A 20,620-nucleotide genomic window follows, 5' to 3' on the forward strand; every position below is an offset into this window, starting at 1 on the left:
TTGAGACGAAAGGGTCATCAGGGTCAGAACACAGTCAGGCAAATACAGAGTTTCAACACAGTGGATACTCGCTGCTACAGCTTCTACTGGAGGGTAACGCAGAACTCCTGACCCTGAAATGTTGTGGACAAGAATGTCAAGTTAAAAAAAAACGGAACGATCACGGCTCGACGTTTACGGGCGGCAGGTCTTATTTGCGGCGATGTGACCGAGTGTCCGCTGAGATGTGAGAGTGTAACCACACAGGTAATCAGAGAGAGAGAGAGAACCGCCTTATTTACTGCCCATAACGACAACAGTCTTTCACAGACGACTTGGCACAATTAAACCATCGCTCTTCGCTTCGGCCCGCCCTGACACCGGGCCCCTGACACCGGGCCCCTGACACCGGGCCCCTGACACCGGGCCCCTGACACCGGGCCCCTGACACCGGGCCCCTGATGGCAGCATTAATTACTCAGATTAAAGGTCTGAATGTGAGCGAATGGAGACCAGTCAGGTGTACCAAGACTCTCACTCACTAGAGTCCAGTTATACGGCTCTACGTGACCCTTAACATGTTAGAAATATATATATATATATATGTAACTGAGTTATTATGCTACAATGTTAAAATAAATTAGGTATAAAAAAAGTATAAGAACAAAAAAAATGGTGAAATAGAATAAAATGAAAGCTACCATAGAAGACATTCAGAGATCACATATTCCCCAAATCTAAATCTGGTATTATACTGTATGTTGTTATCATTTTTTATCTACCTCATAAAACACATGAAGGATAAAAATGGCAGTTTCTTTTCATATAAAGTCCAGTAAATCATCAACCTAAGGTGATACGTTTGAACCTGAGTCGTCATTTAACGCTCAGGTGACTGAAGCGGTGCAGGATCAGGTTCTTCTTTCATCTGCAGACTTAGAAATCATCATCAAAGCTTTTATCTCCTGCAGACTGGATCTTTGCAAAAAAAATGCAAAGACGGTATCTGATACAAAGCGCTGCTGCCGGGCTTTTAACACGCAGTCAGAGAACCTCGGTGCCCTTCGCTGGTTGACTTTAAGAACTGATTTAAAGATCTCACTGCTTGTTTTTAAAGCCTTGTGTGTATCTGAGATCTCCTTACTCCCTATGAGCCTGATCTCTGCAGGGCTCTAATGGTTCCTCAACCTGTCAACAAAGGTGACCGCCATGGTCGGACACTTTTCCACCTAATTGTACTATTTGTTTTGCATGTTTGAGATGTTCTGCTAAACCAACCACACCGACAACAATTAGTCCGTCGTGGCGACCGAGAACCTTTCAGGAAGAAGCTGAAAAGTGAATCATTCAGGAAGAGCTTGCTTTGGATAATTACTGGAGCAACTTGGTAGCTAAAGAAAGAGAACGCGTGCTAACCTCATTCACAGAAAAGATAAAGATATCATATAGCACAGAAATGGCTGCTTATCATGTAAAAAAAAATCCACCTGCATTGTTTCAAAATCCCAGAATAAGGTTTTCAATAAACGGTGAGACAAAAGAGTCCCGAGAACGACTCTCCTGAATCAGAACGCAGACTGGAACTGGGGCTGAGTGTGGGAATAATTAGCAGCTCACGAGGCTGAGATCTGTTTGATATCTCTGTGGAAGGACACGGTGACAGACGGGCGGCGGAGGGATTTTGTCGGAAAAACAAACTTCGAAGCGCGACGACGACCTGCGCTCCCCCCGCCAACTTATTCAGGGCAACGTGTCCTCCACAGGGGTCCTAACAAACCGTCCCTAATTTATGTACTGTGTCGCCCCGGCAGCGAGACTCGTGCCACATGGTTTTTAAGTGGGAGCAGGAAATTAAGTCCACAGAGACATGAACCGCCATCAATATTGATAATAGTCTGCTTCATTTAAATGCAAGGGGGGAGAGCTGCGTTCAGCAATGAGGTCAAGCGATGATCACAATGCAGTAAATCGAGGGGAGTGGGCGGCGGGCTGCTTGTGTTTACTGCGTGCACACGGCTTGTGTGTGGCCTGCCTTCGGCGACATACGAGGACAATATACCTGATGGATTAGCATCGCACGCTATGGTTTAGGGGGGCCTTTGGGTTTTTTTTTCCTGCCAAGGAGGTCAGCCACAAACAGATTATGTTTTAGTGGAATCGAGACAAATCCATGAGGAAAATCCTTTTAAATGTCAACCAAAAGGGTTTGAAAGGACTTTGGTTCATGCAAAAAAACAAACAAAAAAACAGCTGTGAAACGCCGTGCAAAACATACGCAGCACGCCGAGGGAGCGGAACATCGTCGTGAGGAGGGAAAGCCAGAGATCATTTATTGACAACCCGGGTAGTTTGCTAAAAAGGAAGGCAGCAGCCGGCAGACTGTGATGACGACGCATGCAAAACAAGACAACCGCTGAGAGAACAAGAGCTTACGCAAGAACACTCAAGACACACTGAAAGTCAAGCGAACACTTCTACGACGGGCCGTGCATTATTATCCTGAGCAGCAGAGTCGGTGCACGCTATGAGAAACTGCAGAACACATCAAGTTCATGATAGAGAACTCAACGTTTCACTGCAACATTTAGAAAACTGTGTTCCAAGGAGAAGCACACTCATCTCCGACGGAGTATTTAGGGACGTTATAGTCGTAACAGAAAGACACATATAGAGTCAGTGGAGAAGGGTGATATTCAGAGAAAAAGTTAGGGACCAACACACTGACATTCCCTCAGATTGAAGCAGTAAACTCACACATTTACAAGAAAACAACCCAAATTTATGAAGAAAGAACTTTTTTATCTGAGATTTAGAAGTCACGTATTTGTGAGGCGGGAATCCTGAAAGGTATAAATACACGTTTTCTTTCGTGTTCTGTGTTCTTTTATTGAACATAAATAAATACTAATTTAATAATGTATATATTTTGCACCCTGTGCCTCATGTTTATGCAGGGTGGGAAGCGATGTGGTTCCTCGACAGAAAACACACACAAATTATAATATTCAAGTTTATTTCTCATAAATCTGTGAGTTTACTCTTGTAAATTTACCACCAACATCTCAGAATATCCTTCTTCTTCTTTGCCCAAAATATTTACATAATTAGTTTTCCTTTCTAAACCTACAACAGCCCTAATAAGCCATCACACTAAGCCATCACAGACAGACAAACATGTCATCACCGACACAGAGTAGTACACAAAAACAAGCTCCCCTGGCTGCCTGTACTCGTAGGACCGGTTGGTCTGAGCCGTCATGGCCCCGTGGCTGTTCTCCAGAGGGGAAACAAAGGGAGTCGGTTCAGTCAGAGTAACGTAAAAAAACGAATGAATGAGCCCTCAGTCAACGCCGCTGACTAAGGAGAGAAATGCTTTGTCAGCATTATAGTCATTCACAGAAAGATATGTTGACTCGGTCCAGCAGCTTTGCAGACACTCATAAGTTTGAGGTTTATAGAGTCGTAAATACGACCCCACAGTGAAACATCAGGGAACCAAGTCTGTTCCATAACTACTGTAGTTTGTTAATCACGCCGTATGAACCAGTCTAGTTTGTAAGTACTTAACTACTTAATTATGTACTGACAACAGACATGAAGTAAGTATGTCAGGTATTTAAAGTTGGCACCGAATGCTGTTCTTACGTCTTCTTTAAATCATGTTATTAGTTCGACACGAGGACATCAGTTGTGTAAAGAAGACAATAAAAAGTTGTGAAAATGAGACGTTTCATCAGAGGAAAGACATGTTCACATGAAGTATTGAAGGTATATATCATATATTATAATATTGAAGACATTAAAAAGTTAAAAAAAGCACCAACTTGGTATCTGTATCTAAAAACAAGCCCTCGTTAACGCAGCATTTCACGGCACCAGTTTGTTATACTTGAGCGACCCGCTGAGGAAACGACTATATTCTGCAGAATCCTGACATTTAAATTCGTTAAAAACCCGGAACAATGCCCGTATTAAAGGTTACGGCTCTGATGTGGTTCTGTTCCAGCTCTGTCCTGAGAATACAAGCGGAGTAAAACGGCGGCTGCTCGGCCCGTTGTTTTGACCTTTTCCACACACACACACACACACACACACACACACACACACACACACACACACAGACGGACGGACGCAGCTGAAAAACACACCTGCGTCCTCCAGCGCGCCCACGTTCACCTCCAAATGCAAATGTGCATCAACAATGCATCTCCCCTCTGGAATCCTGAACTTTCTTAATCTAACCTAACACAAAGTCTAATCAGTTAATGACTTTCTGTGCAGTCTGGGGGGGGGGGGGGGGGGGGGGGAATGAGCTGACAGCTGTCGGAGGGAAATAAGCCACCGCTTATCTCATCTCATGTTTGCTCTCTGTGTTCTGGGGTTTGGACGGGGGAGGGCCCCGATCATTTTGTTTTAATGAACTGGACTTGTTGAGACATTGGCAGTCGGGCCTCTTCAGAGGAAAAAAAGGGGGTTTCTGGGACGCTGGCGTTCCATTGATTATCTGACATTCATTTGGATTCGCCAACAGCGGAGTCATGAGATGCATCCGCAGAGTCCCACGACCCTTCAATTAGGTTAATGCTGAAGCATAAAACTAAAGAGGAAGATACTCTTTTGTCTTCATTGGTTGGCATTCGAGGGCCAGGAAGTCAGTCAAATTCAGACGTTAAACTCTCACTCTTCCGCTTGGTAAAAAGTCACGTTGGAAATCCAAAATTCAAGCTTTTATCCTCAATCTACTGCATTGCACAGTGAGCACCTGTCCACTCCTGGGGCGGCTTTTGTCGGCCTGCTGCTCACAGCTAAACAGCCGAGCATAACGCGAAGGGCCGAACCGCCCTCTGATATTCCCCGAATGAAGCACCGGCGAGGCTAATCCACTCGTTTTTTTTAGGACAGCCGCAGAATAGAGAATACCTCTCACCTCTGTGCACCCGGTTACCTCTCAGCCCCTTGGCTGTGAAACATTTAAGCCCCCACTATCCTCCCCACTCTGACATATTTGTGGCACACAAAGGCTGGAATAATGAGCGAGCCCATCCCCCGGACTCCTCGATCATTTCAGACACAATTAGCCACGTTAGCCTCTGCTCTCGACAGGCCGCTACCGAACAGCTTCCCCTGAGCTGGAACCTAATATATTGAGGGAGATATAGTTTAATAATTTGTAATAAAGCAACAGAGACGGCACTCACTGGGAACGTAACGTGAGCAAAAAAAGAGGACAAATAAGACCGGATTGTTGAATATATTAGAAAGGTGGTGTTAGATAATTCATGCAAATCAACATACGGAGCACGGCCATAAACCCCCACCGACCTGCTCCGACAACTATTACTCTTCCTTGCTGTGTTGTGAGTATATCTTAATAAAAAACCTTCAAAAGCAGCTGTGAATATTAAGAAATGAAGCAACTAACAATTCTGATGACTCAAAATGCAAGTTTCCATTTGCATGATAAAATAATAACAGGGTGTCAAGTTGTCTAGTTTCCACTGCCGTGCCGGACCAGTATGTAAAAAAAAAACCTGCATGATGTCGTTGTCAAAACATCCACGTGGGAATCTCAATTTGACGGTGGAAGAAAAACAACACATGATCTGAACGGCGCTCGCTGAGACAAACACTTGGTTGTTGAGGCTGGAGTTGATTGTCCCTCCCTCAACTCTTCTCGGTGGGTTCATCGGACCACCGATCTCGCTGCAAGTCCCATGACACCAATCACACATCAGCATCAGCTGCTGGTTCCTCTTAGCGATTCAAACACGGCGGATGCTGATGAACAAAAAGGAAACCCGATGATAAATATCTGAGGACACTTCGTCTGTCTGGAGAGATCGTTTCAACTCTGCACTCAAACCCTCTCAGACAGGAGCGGCTTATCACTGCTAATTAGATTTACAATGTTTAACCACGTAGATGTCGTCGCAGCCAATTAGAATTGGTATCAGGCGGCAACCTCTGGTTCTGAAAAGTGAAGCCAAAGTGGAAACGACTCCTCTGGCTGCAAAAAATAAGTCTGGTTGTATGGAAGTCTATGAGAAAATGATTTATTACCTCAGTAAACATGGTAAACATGAGTTTATGGTCTCAATCTCTAGTTTCAAGTCTTCTTCAGTACAGCATGATGTTCATTTAGTAAACGATGGTCCATTTAGAGTCAAACAGAGACGTATACGTCCAAATACGGTCACTTCTGTTCACTGGTTCACTGGTTCTGTTCACTTCTGTTCACTGCGAAAAACCCAAGATGACCCAAGAACACGAGATTCCAAGATGGCGACGGCCAAAAAACGCCGAACTCAAGGCTTTAAAACTGCACAAACCAACGGGTGGCGTCAGTCTGTGGTGGGGATCAAGAAGCATTGGGCTCTTCCTGATAGACCGACCCCCCCCCCCCACACAGGACATAGAGGAGAATTGTATTCGGACGGTAGTTACATGTGGTGTGTGTTTATTCTAGTGTGGTTACAGCCATAGCTGCGTTAATGAGTGCACTTATAAGCACCTTTAGAAGACCACTAGTTAATCAAGATATGCCGCTTTAAGAGCTATTTGTGGTGCTTTTGTTTTTTTAGTTGAGAGTAAAGCTTAAATGATACAGGTTCAACATTTCCTTGATTGACCTCAAATTTAACATTCTTTAAAAACACTGCTTCAAACCGTTCTCTGTGACGGGGATTTGAACGGCCGTTTTTCTTTGTATACTAAAGATTAAAAAACTGCTCAAAACATCCATTAATTGTGTGTGTGTGTGTGTAGAGTTTAAAGGGTTTGATAGAAGTAAATGGTGACGGTTCTACTCCAAATGGAAGTGGTACTCTTATACATCCACAGGAACACACAGTGCCAGCAGCTTTATACCATTATTTTTCGGTCTACTTTCATTCTCAAATCCAATGTCAGAGTTTAGATTTCCAGTGCTGCCTGTCACCGACCATAAACAGGCGAGACATCTAAGCTGGGGCTGTTGAATACCAACACGTCCGATAAAGGAGCTGGGGGATTTTGGTTGACTTCAAAGGCCCTGCAGGGGCAAAAACAGAACGGCTCCAGGGGAGCTGTAGCAACATTTGAAAAAGTCCATTAGCATCCCTGGTCGAAGAGGAGTGATGGCTGGCTTCTAGCCTTATTTTTTTTTTTTTTTACCAAGAATAGAAAATCAATGGTCCCTGAAGTCCTTTAGTTCTTGGATTAGTATGTCAGCTGCCTGGTGTCAGTATAATGTAGTCTCATTCTCAGAGTCTGCGTTGTGCCCCGGCAGGGAGAGGGGCAAGGTGGCATCCAGGATGAGATGTGTCTGTCAGGGGAGGTTGGGACCCTCCTTGCCATCAATGCCACTCAGGCGGTTCCCGGGGGGAACGCTGCTTTAACCTCGGCGCCCGCAGAGTTCAGACGAGTGACGGGTCGTCCCCGTCGCAGAGGCCGTCGATTGTCACCCCGTGTCAGACTACTTTACTCCGTCCTCATCGAAGGATCCCCACAGATCAGAGCCTGGTTTTGTCCTCCAGCTTCTGTGGCGGATCTTTAGGCGTTTGATGTCAAAGTGAAAACCAAACTGACAGCAAGGAGCCAAGGAAAGGTTCTGAAAAACTGTTTCAGTGCTGCAATGAAACGACGTATTTATTGGCGTCTCACTGATAAGAGCTGCAACAGATCAAGAAACACACGCTTCAGATGGTATCACGCTCACTGATCAGCAAAGAAAAGGGGAGACGCCCCAATCAAACTGGTTTTTGCCACCAAAACTGATTTCTAATCGTCAATGCAAATCGTTTTTTGTTGTTTTGTTGTTGTTTTGTTACAGCAGCTGGTACACAAGCCTCCTGATTATTTCACCAACGTCCCCAATCCCAAATTTCTAAATGCTATCCTTTTAATTTGTTCTAGTTATCTCTAGTGGTTATTTGCATAAAAACACAACATAAAAGATTGTATTTTCAGTTGCTCAGAGCTATTATAAGGAAGTCACAGGTCATAATTATCTGTAATATCTATTTTATATTGCCGTGAAAACAATCTCCTTCAAAACAACTCCATTCAAGTTTCTTGCACAACAACTACATTTTACAAGATTTCATTTGAACACATCATGATAATATATAATTAACCTTTGACCGAATACTCATTTTTACTGAATGGAGCTTGAACGCATCGTGATGTAACTGAATGGAACCTCCCTACGTTAGCCGTTAGCTCCGCCCCCGTCGATTATCACACAGAGCTGTTGTTATTAATGCTGATCACACATTTTTACTGAATATTGGTCAATAACGACCTGTGGTAAAACTTTACTTCACTCCATGAAGGCTAAACTGTAATTAATCTGTGCTGAACATCAGGGATCAACTACGGTCCGTTACACCAGTACTGACTGAACATCCAGTATTCAATAAGAATCGACGTAGCCCCCCCCCCCCCCCCCCCGCTCTGTGCATGGGTATCACTCACAGAGCAGAGCAGCGCTGCCTCCAGTCAGGCCTTCTCTCAGGACTTCTTTGTAAAGCCAGCGAGTTGGCCAGACTTCACACAGGGGGATCTATGCGGGACTCAGACAGCGAGACGGTTCTCTGATCGATCCGCAAAACCGCTGCAGGCACCATCCATCGTCTTCACGTCTATTTGCAATGAACGAAAAAACGAACAAAAGAAATAAAATAAAGAGCCCAGAGGGCGATCGGCCTCTCCGGTCGTCCGCCTCCTAATTAGATTCATCTTCAGAGAGGCCCGAATTCCCTGACCGGTCGGTGCTCCCCGTCACTCAGGACGCAGCTTCAGGACGTCTCCTGCGGTCCTCGTGGCGCCTTCAAACGAGTCCGGCCTCCGGGTCAGATAATCAAACAGATCACTTTAAAATATGCCGGGCGGCGATTGTAGCAACCCGTCTCCCTCACTTCTCCGTCTCCTCCTCATACATAGAAGAGAATGTTAACTACACCCTTCTCCTCTCAATCTCTCCCGCCATCAATAATTCAGAGTGTTATTGAGAAACACTACCTGAACCCTGTATTGACAGAAATCCAAGCACTGTCATTCCCTCAAGGGCGTCATAATTGGATACCTCCCGAGGCCGGCCGCTACAAAATGCAGAGCAGGAGGGGGGGGGGGGGGGAAGCGGTGGGGGCTGTTGTTGTCTGTGTTTTAGTGTTTCCACTTTTACCTTTTCTATTTTCAGGGACTCTAATCTGACCCGAGAGCCTGAAGTCGGCCAACTTATCGACTGGAGGACAACCCCTCGGGAACATTTAGAGGTGGGTCAGAGAGGATCGCAAAAGGAATCACTGAGCGAAAGGGTAGGAGCGTCAGTTCCTTCCATTGGCAACGACCACTGCGTATTCAAATAAAAAATCAACACATAAACGTCACGCAGCACTCAGCCCCGTGTCGAATGAAAGACAGCTGCCAAATTTACCCTGGAAATAGAAACACCAGTGAGGAAGATGTGCAGTACCTGACACTACACCGTGAACAGGTATCTTGAAGGTGTTCTGCCCCCGTAAACCGGTTCATCTGTATGCACGTCATGGAAAACACAACACCGCTGTTCCAACGCTGTCGTCTGGTCCGCTCAAACAATAGAGAAAAGGAGCTGACACAAAGGAGAAAATCTCCCGTCGCAGGACGCTTTACACCGCCATTGATGCTGCCTGAGCCCGTCATGGTTCACACAGAGCTGCTGACCCGCCCGCACAGGGCCGTGAAGAGAGGCGCGAGCCCGTCGGGTGTAGCAGACATCCAACAGACCAGGCAGGATGAAAATATGCTAATCAAAGGTTCAAATCAAAGCGGGTTAAAGGTTCTAGTGACGCGTCTCTCTGCGGAGACACAAACTGGTGAGCAGGAGAGAGGACGGACCGGTTAGTCTACATGTGTGTGTGCATGTACACTCACTGACATCACTACGATAATAATAATAATAATAATACAGAACAGGGTTTTCTAGAGGGCCGGGCTTAGCAAACACCTCATTCTGCTGTCAGTGCAGGAAGCAGAAAACACTCCAAATAAATCCTCCGACACAGAAAGAAAACCTCGTACGTCAGCAGGACTGACAACAACGATTACACTGAAGTTTTGTCTAAATGGCAACACAGGATACAGCGGCCGCACGGCTCACCTTGAAGAGTGGAAATGTATCTGTGCTTAAAGCTAAAATAATTTTTATCCATTTCATTTGAAGTCGTGGCTCAGGACGATGTTTAAAATCTACTTTAAACTAATAATAGTGACGAAACACTGTCCGCTGTTCGTTTATTTCTCCAAAAGTAAAGTTTGGTTAAAATGAATCATTTCTTTTGACTTTTGCAGGCTCTGTTTGTTTTTCCAGAACAAGAAGAAAAGATTAAAATCGTAAATCGGAGGCGAAGTGAATTAATTGGAGCCAGCTCTCTCCGTGCCACAGCTGGATTGCTCAAAAGCAATAAACATATGGAGAGTTAGGGGCCTCTTAAAACAGACAGTTGCTCAGCGGGTAAGGTTTAAAATGAGATGCCTCATTAAATAAGTAAGCAGGGCAGAGAGGAATGTAAGAGAGCTTGACCACAAGAAAAAAACAAAACAACTGCAACAAAAGAGACAACCATCTGGCACCAACTACACCGGCCCGTCAGATTCACATGCTGGTAAGATGCTCAGTAAACCTCAGAGCCATATGTAGAGCACACAGGTCTCCTCATCAGACTCAATCAGAGCCGGTACACGTGGAACTTTCCTCCTTTTTCTGTTGCTGAGGACGCTCCAGCCGAGGACCACCGCTACGAGGACTTCACGGAGGCTTTTGTGTCCGTTCACTCGGCAGCGGTCAAAGAAATAGAGTGAGTGAGACTCCATTAAACACACAGAGCCTCTTTGATCTCCATCTCCCCTGTGGTACCAATTAGCCCGCTGCACCGTTTGCATTTCCGAACTCTTTGAGCTTCCTCTTTTTTTGAAAAGACATCCTGCATGAATTATCAATCTACCGGAACTTTTATATTCCCCCGACCACGGGAAAGCTGAAAAATATGACCGGCATATCTCGAAAGTTTGGCTCATTCGAACGAAGGAACTACGAGCTGAGATATCACGCGCTCAGTGTCTCGCCGCTGCCGTCACTTCAGGGTGGAAATCATGTTTCATTTCACCACGAGGAGGCCTCTTGCTTCTTTCTCGTCTTTGTCAAAAGAAGAGGTCGCGGCGCGCCAAACACAAGAGCGTACAACTCAGAATATAAGAGACGAGGCAGGCAGAGCAGCTGAGAATTGATCAAAGGAAGATAAATAGCTGTGAAGATTCTTCCGCTGCCTTTTATCCCTCGTTAGCAGAGGCAATCACACAGCCGTCACCCAGGAGATCCATCCCCGTCACGTTCCCCCCCAACAACGCGTGATCGGGGGGGAAGCAGCAGCGAATGTGTGACAAAAGTACATTTGGTTGAACTTAAGAGCTCCGCTTTTATAAATGAACGATTTGTTTTGCAATCCGAGTGGTCGACGCTGATGAAGGGAAATATAAATCAAGGGTAAGAGCGAGGCTCCTCGGCCGAGAGGTAATGGCGCCATCATGGCTGCGTGCTTTCGCAGTTCCTGGGAAGATTAAACACTCTATCATTGTCTTTGGGACAAACGGTCTCCGTACGTATAGAGCACGCGTGTCATCATTACACCCCCTTTCTTTTTACCGCTCAAGCGTAAACGCGCCAGAAGCCAAGAGAAGAAGAAGAAGAAGAAGAAGAAGAAGAAGAAGAAGAAGAAGAAGAAGAAGAAGAAGAAGAAGAAGAAGAAGAAGAAGAAGAAGAAGAAGGAGGAGGAGGAGGAGGAGGAATGGAAGAGACGTCCGTCTGATTGGGACGGTGCTGCCTCTCGGGTCGGCGGCCCGCGGTGGCAGCTGACCTCACTCTTATTACCGCTGTCACACATCGATGATATCATCTAAAACACAAAAAAGGCCCAGCAGCTTTCAAGCTCGGTTTGTCTCGTTTTAAAGGCCGAACGAGTCCCGTCCCTCCCGAGAAGAAGCCGGCGGGCCGTGGGGCGATCAGACACCGAGGAGCAGTGTGGCTCCTCTCACCTCTCCGAGGCTCACGGAACACGGGAGGAAGAGAGTAGGAGCCGGGGCATGAAGCAGAAATGGGGCACGAACAGTGACAGTACATCTAAATGAGGGAAAGGAAAGTGTGTGTGTGTGTGTGGGGGGGGGGGTGTGGGGGGGGGGGTGTGACAGCGTCTCACAGCTCACTGGAGTGGAATCAGCCAGACAATCAATTCCAGCACTCAGATTCAGGCTGGCAGGTCCCGCCTCACCGGCACTGAGCGCCAAATTATCAACAGGGCTGAATTACTTTAATGATCAGCCGAAGCTGTCAGAACGAGACGAACGTACCGACGGAACAAAAGTAGAGAAACCAGACTCGCTCGAAGCCGCCAGCCTCGTGATAGCCTGCAATTTTCCATCTGGTATAATTAAGCGCTTTATGGACAACTCTGCTGACACGGTGGCACCCATTTCTGTTTACCCAGAGAGTACATATTCACATGGTACGTCCTGCATCTGCTAACAGGAAGCGTGTCAGCGCAATATTACGGGAACTTTTCAAGAAGGAGGACTGCAAAAATCAGCAATAGAGGCAGTCATATGCTGCGAATATTGAGCTCCTTCAGTAGAAACATTATGAAATGATACAAGGTCCCTCGTAGTATTCGTCCCAAAATGAAACTTTTTAAAGATGCAACACTTATTGAGATGACATCCCTCTAACGTGGCTTTGCAGCTCAGGCAGTCTCAGACGGCTGAACAGAAAACTAACAAAGCAGCAAACACACACTCTTTTGTGCCCGTTGCGTACAGCCTCTGGGGTCAGAGTTGCAGAAAGTCACCGGTGTCCCACGCAGACAAGTGACATGCAGATCATAACAACCAGACGCCAATCGGACAGATCCAATCCGATTCACTTCTTCCGAAAGGCGGCATCAGAGGCTATGAATCACCGCAGTCTTCTGACAACGTGGGCGCTTTTACATGGCTGTGTTGCCTGCATGTCGTCTAATGTGCTGTACGTTAATGCCCAGATCTCCGTTTAAATAATGTAACGTATCCAGCACTTAAGGAGGATAAGCTCTTATCTGTCTCAATCCCCTCCGGTCATTAGAGGCTCTAATTAGGACTTCAACCATCATTCCCTCCTTCCTACATTAAGATCACTGCAATGGACACCGAGTGCAGGCGTTGTAGTTGTGATGCAAATACGAGTAACTACTGCATTTTCTATAGTTTGTGTTGATCTTGTCTAATTATCTTTACATTTTCAGTATTGCCATACATCTCAATCTGATTGTATTTTCAGCTTTTGTTGTTTCTTTGCGACATACTTGTGTATTATACCTTTACTGTTTGACTATTTATTGTACTTGTTTCGTTTTCTACTGATTTTCTCGTCAGAAAACTGTTTTCTCTCTTGCTGCACTGTCCACTTTGCTGCTGTAATCCTGCAAATGTCCCCGCTGTGGCACTAATAAAGGCTTATCTTACGTCGTAATATGCATCATATCGTGATATATCGTATCGTGATATATCGCATCGTGATATATCGTATCGTGATATATCGTATCGTGATATATCGTATCGTGATATATCGTATCGTGATATATCGTATCGTGATACGCGCATCGTACCGTGAGGTGCTTTGACGATACACAGCCGTATACCTGCAACGGTCACCGTTCTCCTCTGAATCGTTGAATAGAAGCAGAGCGCTGCTTAATATCTACTGCCAGCTGTCTAATCATTTGAAAGTCCACGTTACCTTGACGGACACGTCTTTTAAAGCTTCTGGAGCCAGGAGTCCTTCTGCAAAGCTCCGCGTCGCCCCCTTAAATAAAAAAACCTAACACTTCATAGTGGCAGATCAAAGCGGCGCATGTAGTATTCATCTGTCGGCTCCCTCACCATCCCCGAGCCCCAGCGTTCCACTCATCTGCATTTTAAGGTTTTTTTTCTTTTCAGAGACATGAGCGAAGCTGACACAAAGAGAATAAAAGGGACCAATTCGCACTGGGAGGGATGGAGGGTGGGGGGGGGACAGGAAGAAGTTCTTCCCAGTAACACTAACAGGACAGCAGAGGGGACAAACGGGTCCAATCCATAGCGGCGCCAGATACCGGCGTGAGCGCGCTGTTGAGCTCGGGTGGCGGTGTCATTAAGCGCGAGTACGTGATAAATGCTCTCTGCTTGTCGGATTTGAGATTCTCATTAGTCCGTGTTCAGGAGGAGACCTGGGGCCATTACTCTTGTAGCTGCCATGACAAGAGGCTGCATGTGTCTTGTTGTATGAAGCGACAGAGAGAGAGTGTGTGTGTGTGTGTGTGTCTGTGTGTGTGTGTGTGTGTGTGTGTGTGTGTATCCCAGCTTCTTTCTGCTGGGATACATGAAGGCGTTTCAGATGACGCGTCGTGGCCTCCGGCAGCCAGAGTCGAGGTCTTCTGTTGTCTTCTGTCACGACAGCTGGTTGCATCGATTGCATGTCTTGGAAGTGTCGGCAGCGTCTTCTAGTCATGATTCGTGTACAGTTCTCTCACACGGACTCGACTTGGGGCGGGCCGCCCAACGTGTAATAACGGCCTGACAAAGTGTATTTGCCGACCCCTTTTTAGCATTTTTATATCTTTCCGAGAGAACGCCGCCATCCGGGATCGACTAATCTGCTCTTCACCTCCGACATCGTGATCCTTCTGCTGTCAATCACACGTGCTCTGTAGAGAAACTAAATACAATCAATCCGGAGTCTACGAATGCTTAGAATAATTCAAAAGAATCCAAAACTAATGCTTCCAAGTTACCTCTGATAAGCTACTCAATCTATGTTCTTAACACAACGCTGTTATCCTCAGAGATCCAACTATTCTAACAAGTTATTCTCCAGCATGTGAGGAGCGTGGCTAGCGTGGCTAGCATGGATAGCTAACATTAGAATACAGCTGCGCTGTCGGGGTTAGCACACTGTTAATGTCAGCTACCGACTCAAACAGGATCAGCAGTTCAATTTCACAACTGTTGATATATATATCTGAGTTTTGGAGTTGATGTAAGGCGAGCTTGTTGGCAGCCTTTGCTGTCTTGGTGTAATCCATTTTTGACTTTTCATTTATTTCGTTTTCTGATGGTTTCCATTGTTTGAAGTTAAAGCAGAGTAGGGATTTCTGGCACAACTTTGTACACTTCCAAGGAGCATGGAGGAAGTAAAGAGTCTCCAGCGACACTTGTGTATTACACGAGTAGGTTGCTTCACTGTCAGCAGATCTAGTCAGCCGGTTGTAGATGCTAACTTGTGTGTTTCTGGTGCAAAATCAAAAAACATCGAAAAATAAATGCTCCATCGAGTTCGGAACATTTTTGCTGCCTTTTGGTTAAAATTCTGCACTCTGCTGTTTGCCATAAGGCGAGCATTATACACAATACACATATGTATGCATGCTGATGTATGCAGACAGAATGGCACCAACACTGCCAACAGAGGACTCCTCCACCATCACAGAACCACACACACACCACTGTTCCACATGGTCCTTCACCATCTGTCGCCAACGACAGCAAGAGCTCCGTGCTCTCTGCCATCAACAAACTACTGATAAAAACAATGTGTTCTGTTCCCGTATCGAGCTCCTTGTGGCTATTCTTTCTGTGATTGATGTTGATTAATTCTCCTTATGTGTCTGCAGGCTGTGAGTCAACATGTTTATTAATACACGTGGAACGAATGGAAAAGCAGGGGGCGCCATCATTAAACCGGAACATTTTTAAATTCCTCCTGTTTTGTTTTTTTGTTTTTTTCCCCCAAAGGAGAACACGAGACAGCTGATTTCAGCTCTTTAAATGAGTTACTTTTATTAAGTTACCGGACTCGTCAAGCTGTGTGTTTTTGAGACGACGATGACAAACAACTCCTCTGTCACAGTAATCGTGAATCTTACTCACGAGCAGCCTTCCACTGAACGACACCCCACACCGCATCAATCCTCTCAGCCGCTCTCTGCCAACCCTCTTGTGCCGTCAGCCATCATTATTACTATTTTCTTTTTGCAGCTCTCCACTGAAGCGCGGCTGCCGGGAGGAGGTTAGCGACACAAAGCCTCCACAGGAAGGAAAACACAAGGACACACGCCGTGCGACATAAGCACCGTGTTTCTCTGACTGACACAATGGAGGCTTCTCTAAAACGTGTGATAGCAGAAAGGATGCATGTAGCCAGGGAAACACATTCCTTTATCCGCTGGCGCTGTGTGACAATGTCACACTTTTAGAAGCGCTTTGTTTTCTTCCGCAGAGGGAGGCAGCCGCCCGGCCGCCCGGCCGCCCGATCGATACCCAGAGATGAGCGTCTGCCCCGGGTCTCCTGTTACCGTACCTCTGTCCTCCTCAGACAGCCATGCGGGCCTCGTCACGGGAGAAGCACAGGAAACGTGATGCCAGGGAGGGGTGGCGGCCCCGCTGACACATTAATTTGTCGCCGGCGATGAGGTTTTGTCAAACTCTTCCGGAGAGTTCATCAGCCGCCCTGGCCTTATTTGCTCACTCCGCAAGACGACGTCTGAGCCCTCTGGAGGAAACGCTGCGCCGCCGACGACCTTGATGCTCAATCGCTGCAGATTTTTCATTACGTGCGAGTGGAGAAGGAGGAGGAGGAGGAGGAGGAGGGGGGGGGAATATATTCTCTTTTCTGTAATTGACATCATTACTCGCCTTAAAAGAAGAACAGCAGTGAGATTGTTCGGGGAGCTGCAGGTAAAATAAAATAAAAACACGAGAGAAGCTTTCAGGCGAGTCGACATGGATCGGAGAGGCAGACTAATAAACAGAGAGGTAAACAGGGAGACAGGTAGTCGGAGCGATCGTTTGAAGTTCTGGGGGGGGAAGTCTCTGGTGTATTTACAGGACTCCTACAACTGAAAGGTTTCTGAGAAATCTGCACTATGCTAATTTTAGCGCAAAAATCATAAAAAAATAAATCTGTACTGTATCCAGAGGGACAATGATGAGGGTTTGGAGGTCACACCAAAGGAATACATTATGCTTTAGTGCACATCTACTCTGGATACTCTGCAGTAACGTGGCTCGTCGAGTTGTGTTTGACTGAAGACATATTTACCTGCAGCAGACTTTTACCTGCTGGTCGTGATGCTTTTAGAGGAAACACTTTTATTTGGAGTAAAATCAATGTGTGTGTGTGTGTGTGTGTGGAGCTGCACTCTGATGTGAAACGTTATTACGCAGCAGTATGTCTGAACCAGGGCTGGCAGGATATGTGCTTATCCCCCAGAATTACGATGCTTGGCAGCCAATTCAATATCTTTTAGGATTGAGATTCTGCAAGTATTGCAATGATACGATGCGTTGCCATTTCAGTTTACTTCTTCAACACGAGACCGTGGGGGAAAAGTGGAATCATACACTTCTGGGGACTTTGGAAAATCACTACAATTGATGCAGTAAAAACGTTTGATTTTTTTTAAGCATGTATAGTCAGAGATGTCCAGAAGTAAAAAGACAAGTTTTATTTTGAAAACCAGATGTTGTCACATCTGTGCTTCCTCCTGCTAACTTTGCGTGTCCATGACAGCATTATGGCAAAGTGTTTCCATACTTAAATTAATTCAAAGATCCTTTAAATAACAAAGACGACGCATTAAAGCTCCATTCACGGTTTGAAATAGGATACACTTCCTGTTTCCTAAGTGGGCGTGGCCATGGCGTACCCCCCCCCCCCCCCAACAGTAGTCTGAACCACGCAGAGAGCTTTCTGTCTCGTACTGTATACGTGACAGAGATAACCCAAGCTGGTGCACCCAGGTTTCATTCAGCATTCACCAGCGTCTCTGTTGAGTCTGGGCTCTGCAATCGTGCCGTGAAATAAATGTGAAGCTTTTCAAAAGCAACAACGAACGAAGCGTGCTCGGCCCCGACTGAGAACATGTGCAACTTATTGCTTCGATGTTTGCTTATGTTGAGATTTGACAAAGAATCCAAAAAACACACACACCCTTATAAACATTTACTCTCTTCAGTGTACAAACCGTGTGACCGCTGCTGGTGCCGTGGATCTATTTGTCATAATGTGGCCTGGCTGCCGTTTAAAAAACAAATGTGTTTTTTAAAAAGGAGTTGCTTAAGAGATCCATGTCCCCTCTCAGCATAAAATAAAGGAAACTGTGTAAACACAGGATCATTTACAGCCACTCTGGGACACAATGAAGGCTGGTATGTTGAATAAGGTGCTGGCATATTTACAGCTATAATAATACCGCGCCGTTACGACCTTGCTGATTTGTAAGCTTCTCGGGTGTTTTAATAAAAATACATTCTCGCTGTTATGAAATGAAGAGGCTGCTGCGAGGCTGCAGCAGTCTGAGCTCCAAAAATCAATGGATATTTTTGGGCAAATTACCGCCGTTTAAAAGACACAATTAGGAAATTGTGAACCTGTCCGTTTAGGAGGAGTTTGAAATAAAAAAAAACTCAAACAGCTGGCATTCACAAATGAGGCCTTTCTCTGGAAGAGGAAGATTCCCTTTAATCTCTGTGATCCCATTCCCTTCCTTCTGTCTCAGTGATGTGGAATTTGCATCAAATGTCTCCTCTCGGTGCTTAAGCCCTTCGGCCATATGCTCTTGCCGCCCCGGACCACGACACAAAAGGGGTTTTTTAATCAATCTCCTCAATGACGGAGCACATTCTGTCGTTAATGACGCCAGAGCCTCTCGCCTCCAAGTCAGATGGCGGAAATTGATAATAAATCCATCGCTGCCCTGCAAACTAAGTTTAGTTGGTAATTGGATTCTGATACTGCTCAACACAATCTTCTCTCTCTCTCTGTTGGGGCAAAGACTGCATTTCTGTCACATCTTTCAGCAACATTGTCCCTTTTTTTGTTGCACTAAAATTGCTTTTCAATAAACTCCAGCGTGGACGAAGCGAACACACTGGAAACACGAGGAACTAGTAGCTCAACCTGTAGCCTGCAACTGTGCGCTGGCATCTGGTTCGGACAGCTTTTGTAATATAATCTAAAACTGATTTGTGACAGAAAGAATATCTGAGTTCACCTTCGTTTTGGCAGAAAAGGAGTAAATCACCATTTCACTTCGGAAAACACGGGCAGAGAGACGACGTCAAGCTGACGAGTGCAAACAGCCAAAAGCTAAAAGATCCTGTTTCCGTCTCAAGAAGCTATTTTGGATCCCGGCCAGGTGTCCAAACAGATCAATTTTAATGTGCACAGGAGTTATCTGAAGGGTGAAACTGACAGAACTTTAACGGGCGAACACATGAACTTTATTATGATTGAATTCATTTGGGTTTCGCCCTCAAAGTAAACGTTATTCAATAGCGTAGCAGATTAGCATAAATTAAGGCTAAATTCCAGACCAACTCTAAAATAAGATTCACTGTTTCGTGACCTTTACGTGTTTGTTTTAAGACGAGAACGGCGAAATGGTCGACCCCTGTGCTCATTTCAATCGTAATTATAAACAGCCTGGAGTCGGCCGTGGAGGGCGTCCCGACTTTCACCTCGATTTGAATCGATGCCGCGCTCATTATCCACGTTTACCAAATGTTTCAAACCTGAGCACAGAGATGTATTTTTGTGTCGTTTAGAAGCCTTTTACGGGGAGAAGCTTTCTCTAAACTCTGCTGCAGATTAGTGTTTGCGGCCCACATTCTGGGAGCGTTTCTGCTTCTCTGTGAATATGGAAAATGTAAACACGGGGAGAAGAAGGCCGGCAAGATTGTTGGTGCTGACAGTGAAAGAGCTGTTATCACTAACGGAGGGCTGTTTCTTCTGCTCACAGCTTGCTGTCAGTGCTCGAGCGTGGACGCGCGATATTGTGTGTGTGTGTGTGCGTGTGCGTGTGCGTGTGCGTGTGCGTGTGTGTGTGTGTGTGTGTGTGTGTGTGTGTGTTCTTGGAACAATCTGGCCCTTGTCCAGCAGCTCAGAGTGTCTTGTAGCGTGTGGACATCTCATAAAACATTGCATGCTGTGGGAGGTTTGTACATTTGTATTTATGTTTATGCTAAGCTGGCGAGTTTAACAACCCCGGTGAAGTTGCATCACTCTCCAGCTTTCCCACGTGTGTATAATTAGCCGCTGGTGAACATGAAAGTCAGCAGAAAGTTTCTTTGAAGACTCAAATATTAAGTCCGAAAGGCATGTTTCGGAGGAAAGTCGATACGGTTCTTTTCTGTAGTCGTAAAGATCATCACATCGCTGTTGAATAGCAGCAAAGTGGTGATCGATAACAAAATTAGAACTTTCGCTGCTTGGGAGGAAAAACACTGAAAGGGCGGCGGAATCTGCTCTCTCTGTTCTCTCGCTTTACTTGGAGTCTCTTTTTATGTTTTTTCTCCGGCGCCCTGAGGTGCTGAAGGGAGCATCACATCTCCCACTCAGACGAGTCCTCAGACGGCCGTCAGGAAGGCAGAGAACACATCTCATCTGCGGATCGATATCTCTTCCCCCCCCCCCCCCCCCCCAGGGCTTGGAGGTTCACTGAATATTAAGCGACCGTGGGAAAGTTACCCCGTCACGTTCCAGGTGAGGAGAGCCGGAGCAGCAATTATCCCGTCCTCCCCGCCCACCGAGTGAACGCAAGGTTTTTAATGAGAAGAG

At 45.9% G+C, this 20,620-nt stretch overlaps 1 protein-coding gene across 1 annotated transcript in view; it reads right to left on the reverse strand.

The window, feature by feature from the left end:
• sema6cb (semaphorin 6Cb) overlaps nt 1-20,620 on the reverse strand; it is an 85,283-nt gene that overhangs the window by 60,669 nt on the left and 3,994 nt on the right. The window lies entirely within an intron of this gene.

The sequence above is a fragment of the Pholis gunnellus genome (genome assembly GCF_910591455.1).
Source record: "Pholis gunnellus genome assembly, chromosome: 8".
NCBI lineage: Eukaryota > Metazoa > Chordata > Actinopteri > Perciformes > Pholidae > Pholis > Pholis gunnellus.